The 14,530-nt window shown below is 49.1% G+C and overlaps 1 long non-coding RNA gene across 1 annotated transcript; it reads left to right on the top strand.

Annotated features, from left to right (window-relative positions):
• Positions 1–7,861: 7,861 nt before the first annotated feature.
• LOC120386564 lies at positions 7,862–14,316 on the top strand. The gene is made up of 3 exons (XR_005589782.1): positions 7,862–8,012; positions 9,039–9,140; positions 11,202–14,316. It is a non-coding gene; the product is annotated as an uncharacterized LOC120386564 (long non-coding RNA).
• Positions 14,317–14,530: the final 214 nt, after the last annotated feature.

Here is a 14,530-nt window from a genome sequence, read left to right as displayed (position 1 = left end):
CTGCTAAATGCTATAAAGCAGCAGCTGCATTTTCAAATGGGTTGGCATCACTTTGACCTGGGGCTTTGGTTTTGCTCCTTTCTTCCGTTCCCATTAGCAAGAACTGCCACTGAGTAAACTTGTACCGTGTCTATTCTGCCAGAATTATGAATGAATTATGAGACTGTAATACTGGGTCAGACCCATGGTCCATCTAGTCCAGTGTTCTGTCTCCAAAACAGCTAGTAGCAGATACTTAAGAGGAAGGTGTAAGAAACCCTACACCATTGACAGTTTGGGAATACTTTAATTTAATGCACTGCTAGAAGGCACTCGGATGCTATAGTAATGTGTGGTATAAGAACCTAAGAATAGAGTAGAATACAATACAACACTCTGAAGTGTCCCTAGCCTCTGATTGCCAGAAGCTGGGAATGGGCGACAGGGGATGGATCACTTGATGATTCCCTGTTCTGTTCATTCCCTCTGGGGCACCTGGCATTGGACACTGCCGGAAGACAGTGGTCTGTGATGGGATGTTTGCTGGGGTGGGATCTGAGTTACTACAGAGAATTCTTTCCTGGGTGCTGGCTGGTGAGTCTTGCCCACATGCTCAGGGTTTAGCTGATCGCCATATTTGGGGTCGGGAAGGAATTTTCCTCCAGGGCAGATTGGCAGAGTTCCTGGAGGTTTTTCGCCTTCCTCTGCAGCATGGGGCATGGGTCACTTGCTGGAGGATTCTTTGCAGCTTGAGGTCTTCAAACCACAATTTGAGGATTTCAATAACTCAGACATAGGTTAGGGGGTTGATACAGGAGTGGGTGGTGAGATTCTGTGGCCTGCATTGTGCAGGAGGTCAGACTAGATGATCATAATGGTCCCTTCTGACCTTAAAGTCTATGAGTCTAAGTCAGGATACTGGGCTAGATGGACCATTGGTCTGACCCAGCATGGCCGTTCTTATAGTCTTATGTTCTAATACCGTAGAATAACCTGCCTATAGAGATAGCTTCTTCCTGCCTTCCATCAGTTATTAGATGACTTAGTCCTTTTTCAGCTCACAAATAATTCATGAAGGAGTCCCACTCTCTGTAAATGCAGTCTCCTTAAGTACTCACCAGATAGTCTGGATGAACAATTTTCATCCTCTGGTTTGTTTGCAGGCTGTTCATTGTTTGCTCAGTGTGATTGGGTATTTAATGTGATTTTTTTTCTGCACCCTGATTGGATGACTGAAACTTTTTAAATGGGAGAATAAGAAATAACCAACGATGAACAGCACGTAGTGAACAGCACATATCCTTGATCCCACATGAATCCCTTTGCCCGCATGTGAATACGTGCATTTGAGCAAAGTACAGCTGTTTCCCAAAGAATCCTGCAAATGGAAACTGTGACAAAGCTCCTCCTCTACCTTGGTTGGTCCTGCACTTATTGGCGGATTTGCTCGCCTCACAGATTCACCATGTGGGTCGGGAAACAGCCCAGAGACCTTCGTCTTTGGTAGAACCCACAGTCCAGGTCAATTCCTCCTATGTTTGATCAGGAGTTGGGAGGTTTGGGGGGAACCCAGGCCCGCTCTCTACTCTGGGTTCCAGCCCAGGGCCATGTGGACTGTAGCTGTCTAGAGTGCCTCCTGGTACAGCTGTGTGACAGCTACAACTCCCTGGGCTACTTCCCCATGGCCTCCTCCCAACACCTTCTTTGTCCTCACCACTGGACCTTCCTCCTGATGTCTGATAACGCTTGTACTTCTCAGTCCTCCAGCAGTTTGCCTGCTCACTCTCAGCTTCTTGCACGTCTCTTGCTACCAGCTCCTCGCACGCACTTCCTCTCCTCTGGCTCCCTGGCTCCCTTTGGCCTGACTGGAGTGAGCCCTTTTATAGCATCAGAGGGGCCTTAATTAGAGTCAGGTGCTTAACTACCTCACCTGACTCTTAGCAGGTTAATTGGAGTCAGGTGTTCTCATTAGCCTGGAGCAGCCCCTGCTCTGGTCACTCAGGGAACAGAAAACTTCTTATCCAGTGGCCAGTATATCTCCCTTCTACTACTCTGCTCTTCCCAACTGGCCTGGGTCTATCACAAAACCAATTCATTAATTAGTCTCATTAGAGCTGGTATGGCAACACGCATTTTTTCATATTCTCTGAATATATATATAGATGCATCTGATGAAGTGGGCTGTAGCCCACGAAAGCTTATGCCCAAATAAATTTGTTAGTCTCTAAGGTGCCACAAGTACCCCTCATTGTTTTTGCTGATGCAGACCAACGCGGCTACCCCTCTGAAACCTATTCACATGGGTGATCATGAATAGCGAATAACAGCTCCAGCAGAGCATGCACTGACTCAGCACCTGGACAGGGCCAAGGTCAGATGATCCCAGGGCACAGATACTTCACCCTCACTGCCGGAGCTGCAAGTAGGCTGTGCAACAGCCCTGCTTGGCTGGGAGCTCACCTGCTGCCTCATAGCATCACTTCTAGTCTGCCCTCAACCCTATCTCTGCTCCTGTTCCAGCCTTGTCCAGGCCTTATTCCAACCCTGCTCCAACCTCTTGATCCCCAGGTCCTTGGACTGACTCCAAGCCACCTCTGACTTGCATCCAGACATTGATTATGACCCTGATTTGGCTTGTCTATAGACTCTGACCCCTGTTCTGACCCTGGACCCCGGTTTCATTGCAGCCCTTGGCCCAGTCTCAACTCTTCGTCTGGCTTTGACCACGACTCCCATTCACCAGGCCTGACTGCCTAGAACCCAGAGCCTAAAAACTAGGCTGGACAGCGCGGGGGGGAAAGTTCTTTTTCATTGGATTTCTGACATTTTCTGCTTCCAGTTAGATTGAAAATGCCTTAAAAAAAAGCCCTTCTTGCAGTATATTTAATTAGCTTTATGAGCGCTTTGGGACAATCTAATTTACATCTCTTCTTCATTGTGTATAGACCTGTACACCTTTATGGTCCTGCATGGAAAAAAAATACTAATAACAGGTCACTTCCTGTCCAGCCAGAATCCAGGAGCTGCAGCAAAAATAAGAAATAATGAGGGTGCGGGAAGGGGAGAGTTTTCCTAACTTTTTCCAACATTTGAAAAATTCAGAGGGGTAAAGTAAACCTCAAGCACCTATGAATGTCCCCTGCTCTGAGAGCTGTCCTGAATGATCATTATTAATGGTTCTGGGATGGGCCCTGCCTCTTATCTTGTTGAGTGTAAGGCCAGGACTATACAAGAGACTGATATTGGTATAACTACATTGCTCAGGGGGTGAAAAATCCACACCTCTGAGCAATGCAATTATACTGATCTAACCCCCCTGTGTAGACAGCGCTATGTTGATGGGAGAACTTATCCCGTCTACATAGCTATCACCTCTTGGGGAAGTGGATTAACTACACGGACAGGAGAAGCTCTCCGTCGACACAGGAGCATCTTCACATAAGTGTGACAGCAGTGCAGCTGCACCGATGCAGTGTCTTATGTGTAGACTCGCCCTAAGTCTCTGCTAGTTCCTACCAGTACATAAGACATCAGTGGCAGAGTCAGGTTTTGGAACCAGAGGGGGTGGTGCCTCCCTATTCATAGCGGTCATGGAAACTGTACTGGAAAACTACACTGAGCCAGGCTAGATAAAACGGTACTTAAAATGCCAGCAGCGTCCTGTTAGGGTGGCCACTGATGCATCCCCAGAATAGTGGACAATCCAGTACTTCTGGGCACTGGCGGATTAGCCATTAACAGTGCCCAGGGGCCCCAGCCAATTAGGCAGCTCCTGGAAAAATGGGCACCCTCATGCCTTGACACAGTCTGCCCACCTGGCGCTCCTGCCAGGGAGCGGGGAAAGCCCCCATGCCCCAACCCAGCTTCCCGGCAAGAGTGCCGGGAGGGGTAGAGGGGGAGGACTGCAGGCAGAAGGGGTAGGGAGGGATCCCCATTTGCTCTGGCCCAGGGCCCCACAAACCCCTAATCCGCCTTTGCTTCTGGAAACTGTGTGGCCCCGCCCTGCCTTCATGATCTCACCCCTGACGGTGTGACCTCATACGCACTGTCCATGTGAGACCACGCCAGTGGGGGCGTTTTATCTCAACACCAGACAGGGAACAAACCATAAAAAAGCCGGACTTTCTGCGTCTCTCCCACTGGAGCCTCACCCATAGCAGCGCAATGGCAGGAGATTATAGGAGACTAATTTAGGCAAAGATAGAAGAACCAGATTCTAACCAGATGCATCGTCTGATAGCTCAAAAACACATCTACTGCAGTTGCAGCACATGCACATAAGGCTGGAGGTCCACTGAGTCAGGTGAGCTATGCTGATTTACGAGGATCTGCTCCTTGGCAAGCCTTCCCAAAGAATAGGTTGTAGACTAATATTTTTAAGAGCGGGTTTTGAAGTATAGGTGCATCCTTGCCCCTTAAAGATCAAAAGGACATTAAAGAGAATAAAGATGATGGGGCTGATTTTCCTCTTGTGCTCATTTTACACCACAATTTGTCCATTGGCTTCAATGGAGGTAGTCCTGGTTTACACCCAGGTGAATGCGAGGAGAATCAGGACCAAAATGTAGTTATTCCCTAGAAAGTGACTCTAAAAATGGCATCATTGGTCTCCTTACTGACTGTATTTATTGTCCTTTAGAGGCACCAAATAAAAATTTGCTCAGTAAAAAAATTGGAGAGGTCTTTTTCTAACTACATCCCTGCAAATCCACCCTGGGACCTGAACGTCAAACTGGATTCTTCTGGGCTTGCGAAGTGATGTCAATCCATAATACAGATTTCTGTAACTGGAATTTGGTGAACAATGCAGGTGATGATGCAGGCGATGGAATAGAATCCAACTCACTCTCCCTTTGCTGGGTTGCTCTGCGTGGCTAGCAAGAATAGTAAAAAAAAAAATTTTTCTCACCGAAATCAGTAGACCAGACTCTGAATACGCACAGATCTGTTGATTTAGAAGGTGCCACTTTTGCACAGTCGCCACATTTTCAGAAGGGGAACGTGAAATGGCACAAGGGCATGGAAGATGGACCAGGAACCTTCTTAGGTACCAGTGGGGAGATCTATACTTTGTACAGATGCCTCTGTGTCACTGCCCTGGGAGTAGTTAGTCAGTGCCAGCTGTGCACAGTGGCGCTGGTATTTCACTACTGGCTCCTCTCTAACTTTAGCCCATGACTTCCTTGCTCAGTTCATGCACTGGGCTAGGTGAATTTCTCTGCCATTAATCATGAGAGCGGCTCGCACCTCAGACCTTTTCTCTTTAATCTATCGCCATCTAGCGTGCTGTGTCAGTAATGCAAAAAGCCAAGACTCCCCTGCCTTAGGGAGCACATACGGTCTCCGAATGACAACCCCCCCAGAAATATATTCAGTCCCACAGGCCCAGCGCAAATCAGACTGCCTGATAAAGGGATCCCCATCCTCAGCACAGATGCATCTATTCCTAGACGAGGGCTGCAATCATCCTTGTTCTTTTCAGTTTTTTTGCAAAGGTGAAAGTTTGACAGGCGTGAGGGCCGCGGTCCTTTCTATAGCCACAAACCGGGTATCACATAGACAGCCACAGTGCAAGCTTCCCCAACGCACACAGGTCAGTGTGTCCCAGCAGTGACTGGGCTGAGTGGAGGAGGAAGACCATCTAATACTTGGTCTTTGGCTCAGGTTGCTCATGAAGGTACCAGACATTGTTAGTTGTGTGCTGTGTTATGGGGAGGTGGGGGGTTAATTTGTTTTAATCCCTCAACCTGGTGCTTTAGGGTTTATGCCAATCTTTAAATATTAGAGACCTATGTGGGGGAGAGGGAGGTAGGTATCCCATAACGGCCTTCTGAAGGGTTCTTACACCTCCCGGTGAAGCATTTGGTGATGTCTACTGTTGGAGGCAGGATACTGGAGTAGATGGACCATGGGTCTGATCCAGTGTGGCCGCAACCTCACCTGGTGCAGCGTGTGTGTTGACAGAATAGTTGCTTTTCCACACTCAAAGAGCAAATCACAGGCTTTCAGACTACCCTACGGAAAACAACAACAAAAAAGCACAAAAGAAAAGTTACCCTGAGAGACCACAGCATGTGTATCTCCTTAGCAACAGTCCGCAGCAACTCCTGAGGGCCCTCGCTGCAAAGAGGCCCTCAACAGAGACGTCTGCCCTGCAGCTAACAGATGCTGAGGGAATGGCCACTCCTCTCAGAGCAACAGAACTGCAGTAGGGTTGCCAAGCAGCGGGACTCTGAGCCCCATTAAGACTGCGTTGGGCCTGGCATGTGGGGCGAGCCCTAGTGCTGCAGAGAGATGGGCTGGGGATGCAGCAGCCTCACCGCGATGGCAGATCTCTCAGGAGGAAAGGCTGTCTCTGAAATGCAGCAATCCTGCTGATGCCGCTCTGCAGTCCCTCCCTGTGGATGTCTACCACAAACACTGTGCAGGGACAATGGGAATGGAGAGTGTCTGATGGAGCTGGAAGGAAACCTCAGCCAGCTCGGTACCTTGCCATGCCTGTAGTCACTGCCTGAAGCTTGTTGTACACAAACTTGTTTAATGGGGTGGGCGGTTAAAAAAACACAAAAAACCTCCTGAGGAAAAACGGCTGCTGTCTCAGCTCCCAGGCAGAGTTCTAGTGGAGGTAGAATTCTGGGAGGCTACATTAGAGAAATCTGAGTCTCTCTCCTGTCATGGAGGTTCGTGGAGATGGTGGCCAACTTTCCAGTGTCTGCAAACCAGACCCCTGCCCCACCTCTTTCCCCAAAGCCCTGCCCCCTACTCACTCCTCTCCCTCCTCATCTCCAGCGTGAGCAGCACCAAGGGACTTGCAAACCTGAGCCGCATGGGAGTACCGGTCAGAAAAACGCTGCGGCCACATGGGAGCAGCTAGGCAGCTCTGCTGGCAAGCTAGGACATGGCCCTCCTGCCCGGCAGCCCCCCACCTCCCTCTGAGCTGTCTTCCCAGCAGCCCCTTCCGCTTGAGTGCTCCCCACCCCCGTGCTGCCTGAGAGCGCGGCCGGGGGAAGTGCTGGCTGGTGGGGCAGTTCGCGTTCCTTCCCTCCTGGGGAATGCTCCAGGCCTGCTGGGAACCCCTTACCCTGCGCGCCATGAGCTCCCGCACTGTCCTCTGCCGCAGCCCTGAAAACTGTGCTCTTCAAAGGGGTGGCCCACGGCCCGAGCTGGTGCACGTGTGCTGCTGCGGCAGTCGCCGCTTCAGGGCCAGCTGATAGAAGAGGTTACAGGCCTTTTAGTGTCCGGTCAGTAGATCTGACTGGACGCTGCTAGGTTCCTTTTTCGACCAGACTCTCAAATCGTGGAAACGGTGTAAGGAGGGTATAGGTTTGTGCAGAGGGGTGGGGTGGAATACACCTGGTCCATATGCACCACAGGGATCTTTGCTCTGGAAGAAAGACATGGGGGCGGGTGGACATTCGATGGACAACACAGGAGGAGGATCCAGCTTCCCTCCACCTCAATCTATACAGATAAACACTGCACCATGGCCACATCCTCTGGTTTAGCTCAGAGACTGGGATTCACACACACACACACACACAGTGTTTTTAAGGAGGTAGAACCATGCTTGAACAACAGCTAACTCCTGGATCCCTCTGAGGCATCTGGAGCAAGTCCCACAGCTTGAGCCAAATGCATCAATGGTGTGACTTCATGTAAGTCAATGGAGCTACAGCAGGGACGGCTGCTTCCGTTTAGCTACAATGGTTCTGCGTGCCTAACCAACCGCTGTATGACCTGGGCAATATACCAATGCAGGTTAGCTCAAAATCCAGGCCAGGGAAGGATCTGAACTCCGCTCTTCACAGCCCTACCTGGAGGGCGCGACGGCAAAGATCTACACAACACCCTCTGGCCTTCGAGCCGCATGACTCATGTTACTGGGGCAACGTCCGGGGAGGGAGGAAATAGTGTAGTAAAAAATAAAACCACAGCCCAGCTGAGTGCGAGAGACGAGCAGAGCCAGAGCCAGAGAAGCAGGAAATCACAGCCTGGCTGGAGTGCTGCAGAGATGGTCTGAGTAATTATCAACGGTAAGGAAACCTCTTCAGACAAAGTACAGCAGAGGGGGATGTTTGGTTTGTAAATACATGTGTATCCCTGACTATCACTGGAAGAAGGATGATGAGTGAATTCTTTGAAATGCAGTCTGAGCTGCCAGGCCATTGCTCAGCGTCTTTCTTTACATGGGGGTTGTCTTCATTGTTGGGGGGGGGGGGGACTGTTCCACAGTCAGGTATCCCAGCCATGGACAAAAGGGAGGCTTCGTGATATCTGCTGTGTCACCCTGCAAGGGTAGGTAAAGTCCTATCAGCCGGTGCTCTCCACAATGTTCCCTTCCCAGAATAACATCATAGCTTTCTCTAGCTGGATCTGGTGGGCAGGGGGAAAAGGGGGTGGTTACTATCTAATGAAAAAAGTAAAACTTTGCTCATTAATTTAAAAAAATCATTAGGTCTGATTCTGATCTCGTTTACACGGGTGGAAAACAGAAGTAATTCCACTGAGTGGCTCTGGGTCTGATTGGGAATCTGGAATAACTCTGCCGAAGTGAATGGAATTACACAGGATACAACTGGAGTTAGTTAAGTGTGCAGCTGGGCACGTGTTGCCCAGTTGATACCAACTACCTTCACTTCTGTGCTTTTTGGCCGAGATCTCTTGTGGTATCAGTGCAAATCTCGCTCTCTCCGGGCTTTTTCTCCAGCCCTGACAGGAAATGGACTCGTATTAGGTGCCCAGGACTCCATGGTGCTAGGTGCTGTACAAACACAGAACAGAAGGAAAGTCTTTGCCCCAAGCTTTTACCTTGAATGGTGAAACTTGATTCTATTGCAAAACCATTTGTTACATCCCCCCTGACTCCCACTGTGCCTGCAAAGGTGACTGATTGGGTCCCTAGCTCAGGCAGGATCAGAGAGGGAGTGATTTGCTCCTGTGAACACCCCCACCACCTTGGTGCCTTGTGCAGCTTCATTTCCCCGGTGCCCCACAGGGGTCAACAAATATTTGCCCTTAGCTTGAGGTATTCAAACTAATGGTCTCCTTTCTCTCTGCAGCCTGCAGGTATGTGGCAGCAAAAATTGGGAGCCTGTGTGGCCACAGAGCTGAGGAGCCCCTTACCACCACGGCCCACCCAGCTGACCACAGCCAGAACCAAAGTAAGTAAAGGATTTGCTGGAGCTGTCGTGAAGATTGCTGTGGTGGGGGACAACGAGCACGCTAGATTAGAAAGGTGGTGTGATGCAGCAGGCTGGGACTCAGGCGAATTAGGTTCTCTTCTTTGCTCTGCTACTAACCTGCTGCATGGCGGTGCCGTAGCTAGGAATGTAAGGTTGGGTGGGCTGCAAATTATTACGGGCGGGCAATATCCCACCCGCACATTTCCTTACAGACACGGCTTTGTTTTTAAATAGCTAAAGTCATTTCAAAACTTGTCTATTTGCCCAATAGGAGGCACCATTAAAAAAAATCCCGGTATAAATTTATTTGAACTGACCCACATACATTCATGGGGATGGCTGGGTATATGCTGCGGAAGCACCTAGCACCCTCAAGGTCCCAGATCTAGGGGGCTTCCCGTTCAACACCAAAATGCCTTATCACACCAGGGCCACCCAGAGGATTCAGGGGGCCTGGGGCAAAGCAATTTCGGGGGCCCCTTCCATTAAAAAAAGAGTTGCAATACCATAGAATACTATATTCTTCTGGGGGCCCTTCCGGGGCCTGGGGCAAATTGCCCACTTGCCCCCCCTTGCACCCCCCTCCCCCCGGGCAGCCCTGTATCACACACCAGGATCAGTGGCAAGCAGAGCTCTGATTTTCATTACCAAATTCAGCCCCACCCCCCACCTGCTGGCTGCATCAGTTAGAGGAAGTTATTTAAAACACAGAAGTCAGCATGACTTTGCAGATGGCTCATACAAGACCAAGGAGGCCTGCGGCTCTCCCAGCGGCCTGAAATTCAATACCTTGCTACTAGCCACTGAATCAGCTGGGACACTACCTCCTTTCCGATAAGCTCTTGGAGACGCAAAATATGGCTTTCACTTGACAGACTTGCACTTTTATTCCTGTTAAATTGCTGTAGAATATACCCAGCGTGCACCACTTTCCAGTAAGATAAGGCAAACTGAATTGCTGTCCTAACCCCTACCCAGGGGTCTTAGATTAAATTTTAAAATGTGGCAGCAATTGGATAGTAGATTGATGAGACCGAGGCACAAGAAGTGAGTTCCATAGATGGGCTCCAAATCATTTGCTCAAGCTGTAAGGGAAGCAGTGAGTGATGGGTTTACATGGTCAAGGTAATGAGCCTGATTCTCCTCTCACTTACACCAGTTTTACACCAGTAGAACTCAGTGGAGTTTGTCCTGATTTGCTCTAGTGTAAGTGAGCTCAGATCTTGTCAGTATCAACCTCTATTGCCACATGCAGCAGCAGGAGGCGTGGCCAGGAAGCCTATGCCCCCCGAGCTATGTCGACATCGCTGTTTGTGACTGAAAAACAAAAAGTTTTAAACAGATTTATTAAAAGCCAGGTGGGGTGGGGCTGCAGAGAGGCCCAGAACTGGAATCGCAGTTTAACAGGTGTCAGATAAGTTGCCTTGGCAGTGGTATTTAAACTTCCCCTTTAAGATAATAGACTCATCTTCAGCTGGTGTAAATCAGTGGAGCTCTGTTGGAATCAATGGAGCTGCTTATTTCACTCACTGAACCACTCTAAACGATACCAACAGGAGCCTGTTTTGCCGATGGTAGGAAGCTTCGCTGGCAGAGCTATTTAAGACTGAAAACATTTTCTGATGTAAATCTGGCCTCATTTTCTCAGGGCTAGTTTTCACTAGAAAATTAGATCCACACAGCTACATCGCTCAGGAGTGTGAAAGATTCACGCCCCTCAGAGTTCAGCCAACCTAGGGCCCTGTGTAGACAGTGCTAGTTCGATAGAAGAATTCTTCCGTGGACCTAGCTACCACCTCCTGGGGAGGTAGATTAACCACAGCAACGAGAACCCCTCCCGGCACCGTCGTGTCCATACTGAAGCGTAGACATAGCCTCAGATTTACCCTGTTCTGTGTTACAATCTCCTGCTGTAAGGTTTGGAACCTCCTGGCAAGGTGATGTTGAAGCTTTGTCCGGATGATGATAAGCCTGTTAACCCCCCGTCCCAGCTAACATTACTGATTCCTCCTCTTTCCTCTGTTGCGCTTGCGTTTTCAGATGTAAACACAGTGATAGCAGAAGCCCCCCCTCGGGTGACGGACGCAGTCACTAGGGACAAGATGCTCGGCCCTGAACAGCCCTGCGGATCCTGAGGGTAGATGGCCTCAGGGCCCTCCTTGGAAGCCCTAGATCTTTCTCACGGACTCCGCGAGGGTCTTGGTCTGCTGGGGCTCCTGGTCCCCGGGGCTCGGAAATGTGTGTTCACCAGTAAATCCATCTTGTGTTTGCTCTCTGTACATTTGTATAACAATCTGAATTGTCTTTATTAACCCCTTGCCACAAGGATTTCCCAGCATGAAAGACAAATTAAGTCCGACACTCAGCACCTGCGAGAACTGCTGCCTGCAAAACTCACTTCAGGCTCTGTACTGGGGCCAGGGAGAATATGTTACCCTTCTCAATCTAATAACAAACCAAAGTCGTCTTCAATACGTACCTAGGGCCAGATTCTGGTCTCATGTATACTGGGGTAACTTCAGAGTAACTTCACTGAAGTTAATAGAGTCAGATCCTCGGCTGGTATAAATTAGTACTGCTCCATTGATTGGAGCTATGCTGATTTGCACCAGCTGAGGATTTGGACCAGAGTAGCTCTGAATTTACACTGGTATAACAGAGAATCTGGCCTTTAGGGCTAAAAATCATCTCTAAAACGGTTATGAAGCAGAGAAACTCCATTGATTTCAATGAAGTTACACTGGATCTACATGGAGTAAGAGAGCGCAGAATTTGGCCCATGGAGGGAAGACACCACCCTTGCATGGGTGGATGGATCTGGCCCTCGGTGATCCGATTTCCTTTCCTCTGGCAAGTCCTCCCTGTATTGTCACAGCGAGCAATGACGACAGATTCACAAACTCCTTTGTGTGGAGATGAACAAGTCTGAATCCTTCCTGTGCTACAAACCCTCAATTCAACCAGCAATAAAGACTGAAATCAGAATGAAAGCCGGCGTGCTGTGCATTTATGGCCTTTTGGTGCTGTTCCATTTGCGAGCGTTTATTCCTTTGGAGTACACAGTGAATTCTTTATTAGTTGTATTACGGTTGCCGTGAAGGCCCCAGCTCAGATTACGGCCCTATGGTGTCTTACAATGTGTGCAAACATGTGGTAAGAGGTAGCTTGTGCTCCTGAATTGCTTACAGCCTACACAGAAAAGACAGATGGGGGGAGAGGGGGAAGGGATTCAGCAGTACTGTGAATGATTCCCCCTCATCCTTGGGTGCCCCCTGGCACCCGGGAGCTCCAGCATCAGGGCTACATCCCAATTCCCCTCTCGGAAACGCTCCATGGCAGGCTCTCTTGCCGGGGGAGGGGAGGCCCTTTATTACAAAAACATAGTGCAAATAATCCTTAACAAACGTCCCAGAACATAGTCCACTTATCAGTCCCTCATGCCCCACTCCAGGGAAATAGTCTTTAAAATCCCATCACCTCTAGCTCACCAGCATAGCACGTGCCACATCTCGGCATCATCCACCACCTCTGGGCTCTTCTCCTGTCCTTCTGCTAGGACGGCCTTCCAGCGGGAGTGCAGCCCCTTTTCTTTCCAACAGGAACCCCACCCCCACCACTAGCCTCTCCGCTGGGACATCATCCTCACCAGGGGAACAGCAACACTCCCCAGTTCTGTTAACCTCTCATCTCAGACAGGCCGGCAAAGAAACCCTTCCACTGCTCCCCTGGCTTCAGCCCTCCAGCTTCAACCCGCTGGCTTCGAAGTCAGCAGGAAAGTCCCTATGCTGCCCCACTGCCTTCAGCCTTCTTCAGCTTGGGGAGGTCAGCCAAAAACCCCTCCGCTGCTTTTTAACCACCCACTGCCCCAGGAACCTCTTACACCTCCCTTCAAGGACCTCCTACCTCTCTGACTCTCCCTCTGGTGCCACCCCATGCTCTTAATCAGCCAAATTGGGAGCATCACTTCTGGCCTGAACCTGCTTCCTTTCTAAGGGCCAGCCACCCTGGGACAGGTACAGAGAGAGGAAGTGACCTGCCTGAGTATTAGCACCAAAATATCCTGACTCCCAGCCTAGTGCCCTGTCAAGACAACCAGAGGTAACATTTTCTATTTTGTTACCATAAGCTGGTCTGTTTCAAGAGTTTCATGACAAAGACCTGCTCAGAACAATGCAGAACGTCCCGCCACAAGAAACTATTGAGGCTGGGGGTGAAATGCTCACTGAAGTCATTGTTAAAAACTTCGGCGGAGCCAGGATTTCTCTGCAGAAAAAAAGTCTTCAAAAAAAAAAAAAAAGGATTGGACGCTTACATGGATAGCACGAACCTCCACACTTAACAAAAAGTTATAGGGGACACAAACCGCACATTTCAGGGCACACGCCAACGGAGAGAGTAAGGATGGAATTTCTCCTGGGAGCAGGTTACTTTTTAATTGTTCCCTATGGATTTTTTTGCCCTTTCATCAAAAACGTCTGGTAGGGACCCCTGTCGGTGACGAGATACTAAGTTGGATCACGCTAGTCTGAGGTGGTCTAGCAATTCCCATGTTCCTATGTAATAGGTGGAGCTTGGTTTAAACGATTGTCTCCATGGAGAGGCAAATTACAAATGAATGTGTTTCATCAACAGAAATAAGATATTCAGGGGACTTCACAGTTAGAAATAACTGGGCAGGAGCACATCATTACAACTGTCTCTCTAGCCCCATATACCCTGATCATCACTAGGACTTCTGTGTGCCTAAGGCAGCTACTACAATCTTACAGATACAGCCTGTCGTGGTCGCGAGGTCATGTAAATCCCTATTGCCGTTTGTACTGGATCAGCTCCTCCATGGAACTATAGCCTTAAGTTTACCTGCTGAAACCAGATGATACGGTCTGCAGTTGTCAGATGGATTCATATGGAAAGCACGAGCCATGTCTGACTTGGGTGTTGATTGCCCGTTCGTGGTTATTACTCCAGGACACAATTACTTGTATAATTTAAGCACTTCATTCACCTGCCATTTATTAAATTAACCTGGTAACAAGCCAGGAATCATAACATTCAAACACCAGTAGGAGAACACTTCAATCTCTCTGGTCACTCAATAACAGACCTCAAAGAGGCAATTCTTCAACAAAAAAAACTTTAAAAACAGACTCCAACGTGAAGCTGCAGAACTGGAATTATTTGCAAACTGGATACCATCCGATTAGGCCTGAATAAAGACTGGGAGTGGCTGGCTCATTACAAAACCTAAATTTAATTTCCCCAATACTAATTTCCCCCTACTGTTACTCACACCTTCTTGTCAACTGTCTGTGATGAGCCACTCTCTTACCACTTCAAAAGTTATTTTTCCTCCCTTGGTGTCCTGCTGT

The sequence above is a fragment of the Mauremys reevesii genome, linkage group 19, assembly GCF_016161935.1.
Source record: "Mauremys reevesii isolate NIE-2019 linkage group 19, ASM1616193v1, whole genome shotgun sequence".
NCBI lineage: Eukaryota > Metazoa > Chordata > Testudines > Geoemydidae > Mauremys > Mauremys reevesii.
The sequence above is the reverse complement of the archived record's forward strand: the minus strand, read 5'-3'. Positions and strand labels throughout refer to the sequence as shown.